The following is a 9,554-nucleotide window of genomic DNA, read 5'->3' on the forward strand; positions in this document are numbered from 1 at the left end:
AGACAAAATTTAGAGATAAGATGAAAGGATGGATTATCCAGAGACTACCCCATCCAGGAATCNATCCCATCATCAGCCACCAAACCCAGATACTAATACACATGCCAGCAAGATTCTGCTGAATGTACCCTGATATAGCAGCCTCTTGTGGAGCTATGCCAGTGGATGCTGACAGTCAGCTATTGGATCACAGGGCCCCCAATGGAGGAGTTAGAGAAAGTACCCAAGGAGCTGAAGGGGGCTGCAATCCTGTAGATGGAACAACATTGTGAACTAACCAGTACCCCCTGAGCTCGTGTCTCTATCTGCATATGAAGCAGAAGATGGTCTAGTTGGCCATCACTGCGAAGAGAGGCCCCTTGTTTTTGCAAACTTTATATGACCCAGCACAGGGGAAGGCCAAGGCCAAGAAGTGGGAGTGGGTGGGTAGGGGTGCAGTGGCGGGGATGTATAGCGAACTTTCAGGATAGCATTTGAAATGTTAATAAAGAAAATAATAATAATAATAAATACATTAAAAATTAAAAAAATAAAGAAAATATCATTCTGCAAGATATCGCTATGACTCAATAGGACACACATCATATATACTCACTGTTAATGGATATTAGCTCAAAAGCTCAGAATACTCATGACACAAGTCACAGACCATATGAAGCTTAACCTGCCTGAAGACTGGAGTGTGGATGATTCAATCCTAACTTAAAAGGGGGAACAAAATAATTCCAAGAAGTAAAGAGAGAGCTAGAGAGGGAGGGAGGAGAGGGAGGGAAAAATTGGGGGCAATATTAGGGGGCAATATTAGGGATGTCCAGAGGTTCAGGAAAATAAATCAAAATATGTGGTTGTGGCTTTGAGGAACAGGATGCACTGCGGTGCCACTAAAAAGTCCCAGATACCAGCAAAGAGAGACATTCCCAGGATCCAACAGGAATACCTGACAATGGAAATATAAAGCCTGTAGAGAAGACTACCATTAGATAGGCACAACCCTCAGTCAAGAAATTGAGGCCACCCACCCGTTTTAAATTTGTTAACTCTGAGTGTTTCTGAGTAAAGAAATGCAGGGACACAAAATGGAACACAGACTGAAGGAAAGGCCATCCAGAGACCACCTCACTGTGTTGTGAAGGCCACCCAGTGATCACCTCACCTTGGTATCCATCCCATCTGCAGATACCAGACCCCAAAACGATTGCTGATGTTTTGAAGTGGTTGCTGAAAGGACCCTGGTATAGGAATCCTCGGAGAGGTTCTGCCAGCAACTAACACAGAAGCAGATACTTGCAGCTAACCATTGGACTGAGCCAAAGAACCCCAATGAAAGAGTTAGAGGAAGGACCTAAAGCTGCTGAAGTAGATTACAACTCCATAGAAAGAACAATAATATCAACTAACTGGAACCCCCAGAGCTCCCAGGAACAGAACCACCAACCAAAGAGTATACACATGTGAGTCTATGGCTCCAGCAACATATGTAGCATAGGATTGCCTTATCTGGCATCAATGGGATGGGAAGCCCTTGGTTCAGTGGAAGCTTGATGTCCCAGTGTAGGGAAATCCTAGAGTAATGAGGTAGGCATGGGTGGTTGGGTGGGGGCACACTGTCTTAGAGGCAAAAGACAGGGGGTATGGGATGCAGAATTTGCAGAGGGTATACAGGGAATGGTAACAGCATTGAAATGTAAATAAATAAAATAGCCAATAAAAATGATAAAAGAATATGTAATACAAAATGGCAAAAGTGTGTTTTGGGCCTTTTCAAAATTGTTAATTCTTTATCAATGCCAAGACAAAATTAATTTAACTTTTCTTTTAAAAACTCAAGTCAGAAACTCAAACAAATATTATATAATATAAGAGTCTAACATGGTACACTCTTAAGATATAATAATTTGGTATTTTCATGCAGAGGAGTAATAATAGGAAATTAGCTGTTTTCTACATTTATAAGCAAAATATTATATTCCTGTGGAAGAGCAGAAAGCTTTGTTTCAGAGGGAAAATTACTGTTTAGAATACAATTGTTTAAGCAGTATTCTGTGGTGTTGTTTGGGATAGTAGTATATGCAGAGTGTGGTACCCACCCTGAGTGTTCAGAACCAAGGCTCTGGTAAAGTTACATGGTATATCAGAGAGAACACTGCCAGAAATGACATGATTCATGATCCATTTAATTTTGGCGTTGTTTTGACTACTAATTATATAGAAATATTTTCCTCTTGTCAAAAATTTCATGATTTCTAGACTCAATATATGCAAGTTAATTTTATTTTCAGCATTATAAAATATCCAAATACTCAAAACTATATACATGTATGCACTTGTGGTGTTTTATTATTCTTTTTCTGAAAATATATTTTTCATATAATGTTAACCACTTGCAGTGTTTATGCACTATTGATCATTGTAGATAATCAGATTTTACTCAAAATTTGAAACAATTCATTTTCACCTTTTCTCCTGAGTATCTAGTCTTCTATCTGGTACTTTTAGCTCAGTCAAGGAACCAAATTTTTCCTCTGTTTCAGCCTCTTATTTTATAAGTATTTCAATATATTTATCCTGGGATTAGACCAATAACAAATTGTTGATTTTTCATAAAACCCATTAACTCACTAAAGTCACTTTGAAATAATGTAATTACTTATCATAAGCACTTGGAATTATATTTAGAACATAAATATTCTATCTTCACTATTCTCTCATGTTTCCATATATTTTCATTGTGCTTTCATAAAACTGGATAAAATCTTCAAGAATATATCCAGGCAATGGCTAAGTTTTGATTTTGAAACCATTGTTGTTTATTTCTCAGTGTTTTCTTTTGAAATAAACTAGTCAACTTATTTTTATTGAGAAATTAATGGTGTTACTAAAAGACCAGACAGGCTCTGCATAAAAATACAAAGGTTCATTCAAATTGACAGCATTCATTCTGTGTACAAAAACAGGAACAAGGTGTGATAAGAACAGAAAACCATTCATCATAAAGAGGTGAGATCATAATAGGCGAGCATTACTACACTGGGACAGGGTCACTTATTGTTTGCATAGTTTTAAAGAACTGGTTACAGAGACAAAAGTGGCTTTGACTTACATATTACCAAAGCCAATGTCACTTTTTAACTTTTCTCTCTCTCTCTCTCTCTCTCTCTCTCTCTCTCTCTCTCTCTCTCTCTCTCTTTCTGTGTGTGTGTGTGTGTGTGTGTGTGTGTGTGTATGTGTGTGTGTGTGTACATGCGTGTGTGCACACACCAAAGACTTTTGCCCCCTTGGATAGACCAGGCCTAAGCAAAAGTGAGCATACTTCTTTGGGCCTATTCTTACAGAATATGAATTTTTAAATGAGTATCTCTGGTACAAGAAACCCAATTTGCTTGCTGGAACTTCTTGTAGTATTATTTTAAAATAAGAAACTTTCCTGTCCATCCTTCTTTTCTTGCTAAGTCTTTGCACAAGAATCTATCGTATCTTCATTCTGTATTCTCACCATTGTATCCGTTACTTTTTGTTGCGGTAATGAACACCACAATCAAAAGCAACTTATCGAAAAAAGAGTATACTCCTACGGGAGTGACCATAGTGTATGGGAGAACTTTGGTAGCAGTTAGACAAGGGGACAGGCACAGGAAGATCACATTTTCAACCCCATACATGAAGTAGAGAGTAGAGAGAAAAAAAATGGAAAGTGGAGTGATAGCATATACTCTATTTTTATCTATCTGTCTATCTATCTATCTATCTATCTATCTATCTATCTATCTATCTATCTATCTATCTATCTAAGATATTTTCTTTATTTACAGTTCAAATATTATCCCCTTCCCTGGTTTACTCTCCAAAAACCTCCTATCTCTCCCCCTTCCTTCTGCTTACCAACACACCTACTCCCGCTTCCAGGCCCTGGCCTTCCCTATACTGGGGCATAGAACCTTCACAGCATGAAGGGCTTCCCATCCCATTGATGACCTACTATGCCATCCTCTGCAACATATGCAGCAGAAGCCATGAATCCCACCATGTGTTTTCTTTGGTTGGTAGTTTAGTCCCTTGGAGCTCTGGGAGTACTGGTTAGATTGTGTTGTTGTTCCTCCTATAGGGCTGTAAACCTCTTTACCTCCTTGTGTCCCTTCTCTAGCTCTTTCCTTGGTGACCCTGCACTCCGTTCAATGGATGACTGTGAGCATCCATTTCTGAATTTCAGGCACTGACTCAGGAGACAGTTATATCTTGTCAGCAAGCTCTTGTTGGCATCCACAATAGTGTCTGGGTTTGGTGGTTGTATATGGGATGGATCCTTAGGTGGACAGTCTATGGATGATCATTCCTTGAGTCTCTATTCCACACTTTGTCTCTGTAACTCCTTCCTTGGGCATTTTGTTCCCCCTTCTAAGAAGGATCTAAGTATCCACACTTTGGTCTTCCTTAATCTTGAGTTTCATCTGTTTTTCAAATTATATCTTGGGTATTCTGAGCTTCTGGGCAAATATCCACTTATCATCGAGTGCATATCATGTGTGTTCTTTCATCATTTGGTCATCTCACTCAAGATGATATACTCCAGATCTGTTTGCCTAAGAATTTCATAAATTCATTGGACTTAATAGCTGCATACTACTTCATTGTGTAAATGTACCATATGTCCCCTATCAAGGCTCAATTACTAAAAGTATCAAGATGTACATAAACAGTAACAGCATCTGGGAACCAAGTGTTCAAATATTACAAACACCACACCTATTCTGATTTCATCAGATATACTGGTTGCACCTCTATGTATGTTTTATACCTTATTTCTTGCAATACTGCCACAATCTACATCTAAATTCAATGATGATAGCAGCAAATATTTCCTGGGAAACAGGAAGAATAAAAGTCAGTTTGTGAAAATTTGGATTCTTCACAGCTCAAATTTACTCAATGAAAAGGCAGGATTTATCCATCTTAGAAATTGTTTTCTTTCTGTAGTCTTCTGTGCCAAAAGCTAAAGAAAGTTAGTAGAGATATTACCCAAGTTCACATGATTCTCCTGAGAGAACAAAAAGGTGCAGTGTGGCCGCAGAAAGTTATATAGAAAACCATGGTTAGTATATGAAAAGTGGTTAGAGGATTAAAACTACAAATTCATGCTATCTCAAAATCAAGGGTCTAAAAGCAAAACACAAGATTATTCAGTGGAAAAATAGAATACAATTAATTGCTTGACATAGCTGCTTATGCTGCATTTATTTTAATTCTGGCTAAGAAAATGTTAATTTTCCCATTGAGAAATATCATTTCTATAATACAAAAAAGGGCTTCACTGGAATCAGATGAAGTTGACTCTACTTCATGTTTTCTGAATATTGAAATAGATACTGTGTCCCATAGCTCCCCAAGTAGAGTGTTACTCTCTATAACCAAAAGAAGATTATTCAAACAGGGCAATGATTAAAACAATATAAATGAAAATTAATTCTCAAATTCCTTTGGAATGAATGTAAAAGAGACTACTTCCATTAATGATACCAGTAAAAGAGTTTCTGTGGAGGAAAAGCACTCCTAAAATAGACCTAATAGAGTTGAAAGAGGAGATAAAAGAGAGAAGAAAATACCATCAAAATATTAATTGTACAGTAATGTCTCTTATAAATTCCTAACTTATCAATCATTTTTTCTTGCATATGTAATTTTGGGTTTATCTTTAAAATCTGTACCGAACAGCTTCCTGACGAGATCAGACTCATGACTTCAAGTTTCTTGAATATTATAGAAAATATTTATTGTATGTAGAAGGTCAGGCATGAGATACATACAAGGAGAAGGTTCTCAGAAGCCTTTCCAAATGGAGCTATCTAGTAAGTCATTGGCATCAGTCTGACACACTGCCAAACAACCAAAGCAACACAACTTTTGGAAGTAAACAGAGAGTTTACCTCTATTAATTCTGTACTGGCATATTTGTGATTTCAACATCTAGTCTGTGGAGCAAGAGCTAAAAGATCTGTTCAGGTGTTTAGGGATGACTGAACCTGCCTCCCAGACTCCTGTTGAAGTTTTTATTATTATTATTATTAGATATTTTCTTTATTTACATTTTAAATGCTATACCAAAAGTTCCCTATACCCTTGCCCACCCTGCTCCTCTACCCACCCACTCCCAATTCTTGGCCCTGGCATTCCTCTGCACTGGGGCATATAAAATTTGCAAGACCTAGGGGCCTCTCTTCCTAGAAGATGGCCGACTAGGTCATCTTCTGCTACATCTGCAGCTAGAGACACGAGCTCTGGGGGTACTTGTTAGTCCATATTGTTCTTGTACCTATAGGGTTGCAGACCCCTTCAGCTCCTTGGGTACTTTCTCTAGCTCCTCCATTGGGGGCCCTGTGTTCCATCCAATAGATGACTGTGAGCATCCACTTCTGTATTTGCCAGGCACTGGCATAGCCTCACAGGAGACAGCTATATCAGGTTCGGTCAGCAAAATCATGCTGGCATATGCAATAGTGTCTGGGTTTGATGGCTGATTATAGGTTGGATCCCTGGGTGGGGTAGTCTCTGGATGGTCCATCCTTTAGACTTAGCTCCAAACTTTGTCTCTGTAACTCCTTTCATGGGTATTTTGNTCCCTATTCTAAGGAGGAATGAAGTATTTACACATTGGTCTTCCTTCTTCTTNNTTTTCTTGTGTTTAGTAAATTGTATCTTGGGTATTCTAAGTTTCTGAGCTAATATCCACTTACCAGTGAGTGCATATCAAGTGACTTCTTTAGTGATTGAGTTACCTCACTAAGGATGATATCCTCCAGATACATCCATTTGTCCAAGAATTTCATAAATTGATTGTTTTTAATAGCAGAGTAGTATTCCATGTGTAAATGTACCACATGTTTTGTGTCTATTCCTCTGTTGAGGGTCATCTTTTAATCATTTGCTGGCAGAGATCAAAAATGGCATTTTGAAAGTTTTTTTTTTTTTTTTTTTTTTTTTTATAAATTTATATTCATTTACACTCCAGGCGTTCTCCCCTCAGTTCCCCTCCCACAGTTCCTCATCCCATACCTCCTCACCTTGCCTATGAAAATGTGGTTTTCCCACCAGGCTTCTCCCTTCAATGAAGCTAGATCCCAGGGAGCCCCCAGACACTGAGCCACAAACTAAAAAAATGACTTTTAGTTGCTTATACCTAAGTCCATGTAGTTTGGTTATATTATATATATTTTTTTAATCTGAGAAGTGGGGAAGAAAATCCTGAATTATTTCATTCCTATGATCTTTTGAGAACACAGTACCTAAGGCATTCTATTTTGTGCTGAGAATATATAACAATAAGAAAATATAATAATTATAATGTAGTAAAGAAACAAAAAAAGAAGCTTAAAGAAAACAGGAGGTTAATTTGTTATATATCTCTTTGTTTTCATTAATGATGAGAAATAGGAAACTAACAAATGCATTTTAAGTGTTTCTTAACAATGGAATCTGTTTTCAATGAAGATATAAGTCAAATATAGTTATATAAGAGTTAATTGAACTCCAGGCTGAGTAGGTAAAATATTTTCAGGCAAGCTGTATAGAATTTTGTGGTGTAGGTAGTAATAGACAGGGAATAGCACTGGAGGGAGAGTACCATATTCACATTCAGTGTTAGAATTATGGGGGAGATTGTGAATCTTCTCTAGATGTTTGTTTTTAGGTAACTAGTTGTGTGCTGTGAACTTTATTTTCTCGAGTTAAATAAAGCCCGTTGATTTATGACTATCACTAGAAGTTTAGCAGACTCATAGTGCATACACATAATTGTGGTCTCTTTAGAGATACATAGTTCTAGCTATGAATATACTGGTGCTTAGAACAGCTTTGTTAGATGTCACCTATACCTAGTTCTAACAAAAAGTATGAACGATGAGTAATGAGGAGTAGGTGCCACCAATGTAAAGGAATACATGGTGGTAAAAGTCCAGAAAAATTGATGAGACACTTCTTGGAATGGTTGATAGCCCAGAGTCACAGGCATAGAGCATTTCTTACAGAAACAGTAAGGCTACTGTTGGTACAAGAGATTGGAATTTGATCTTATGTACTCCTAATTATGCAAATTTAGAAGCAAATATGATCAATGTTTCTATTCAAATAAATTAGCAGCTTTGAGAGAAAAGAATTTACTAGATTGATTACTTAAATATAACCATGATACAATGATGCAAACACACCTTCCAACTACAGTTTTCTGGCCTTGATATCTTACTGTATTTTTATCAGATATAAATGATTTGGAAAAGATGAGACATATGTCATGACATCTCTCCAAATGACCTTATCAAATTTCTATGTATCTGTAATTATTCAAAATAAATTTCTAAAATTACCATTTATATGAAAGGATTTAAGAATATGTGCAGGAAGGTCAACAGGTTGATCTAACAAAGTAAATGAGATAATGGTAACTTAGAACAGCTCATCAGCATTTTTATGTTATGGACAATTTGACACAAAATGGGGAATCAGGAGAGACAAAAGAGTAACTGTGGAGTGATCATGCACAGCTGATCACTTGGTTGAGAGCATAGAGGCAAGGAGCATGGTACTGTTTCTGGCCCAGTGTTGAGGGAAGAGTGCTCATCAGTGGTAGTTAATACAAGAAGCTCCAGAAGTAATAAAATATCATTTGATTTCCAGAGCTACTAGACAGGTAAGAGCAGCTAATGGGTTGATCTTGGGCAAGGCAGGACTGCACTGTGATGAGCTGACAAACTTCGGGTGTTGGACCTAGAGGTTACCCAGAAGATCATAGAGCTCAAGGAAGAGTGTAAGGATTTTTTGGACAACATTGGCCAGTTTCAGAAAACTGTTTTTGATCTAACTGAGTTTGTTGATCAGCTTGCCAAAGAAGCAGAGAATGAGAAGATGAAGGCCATTGGTGCTCGGAACTTGCTGAAATCGATAGTGAAGCAGAAAGAAGGCCAACTGCAGCAACTGCGAGCACTGTTAGCAGAAAAGAAGATGCAGCTAGAAAGGTGTCGGGTTGTATATGAAGCTTTGTGTAAAGTAGAAGCAGAACAAAGTGAATTTATTGACCAATTTATTTTTCAGAAATGAACTGAAAATTATAGTTTTATAGCAGGAAGGCAAAAAAGCACCCCAACCAAAAAACCCCAAACTTCCAAACCTCTGTACCATTAAAGTGGATGTGACTGATGTATGTCATACAGTGTGCTAAGGGGGAAGCTGGGGAAAGTGCACAGCCTCGGCTACTGGCGAGGCAGCACAGGGCCTCACCTCATGACCTCTCAGAACAAATTTATTGTTTGTTAACATTGATCCATTAATTAATTAATTATTTGGTAAATTCATAAAGCTCTCAAAAAAAGCAATAAATACCATTTGCAAATGTAAAACAAAGATTAAGCAAATTGAAAAGATAAATACATGCTATTGAAGAAATGGGCCAGATGGAAGGATGAAAAGAAGAAGCAATAAAGGTGATGTTTTATCATTCAAGACGAAGGTTATGTTCTGACAAATCTAATATTTATAAAGGATGATTCTGTAATCCAGACCTCCAATTACAT

The 9,554-nt window shown here is 37.5% G+C and overlaps 1 pseudogene; it reads left to right on the forward strand.

Annotated features, from left to right (window-relative positions):
* LOC110327591 overlaps positions 1 to 9,118 on the forward strand; it is a 67,159-nt pseudogene extending 58,041 nt beyond the window's left edge.
* The last annotated feature ends 436 nt before the right edge of the window (positions 9,119 to 9,554 follow it).

The sequence above is a fragment of the Mus pahari genome, chromosome 10 (genome assembly GCF_900095145.1).
Source record: "Mus pahari chromosome 10, PAHARI_EIJ_v1.1, whole genome shotgun sequence".
NCBI classification, from domain to species: Eukaryota; Metazoa; Chordata; class Mammalia; order Rodentia; family Muridae; genus Mus; species Mus pahari.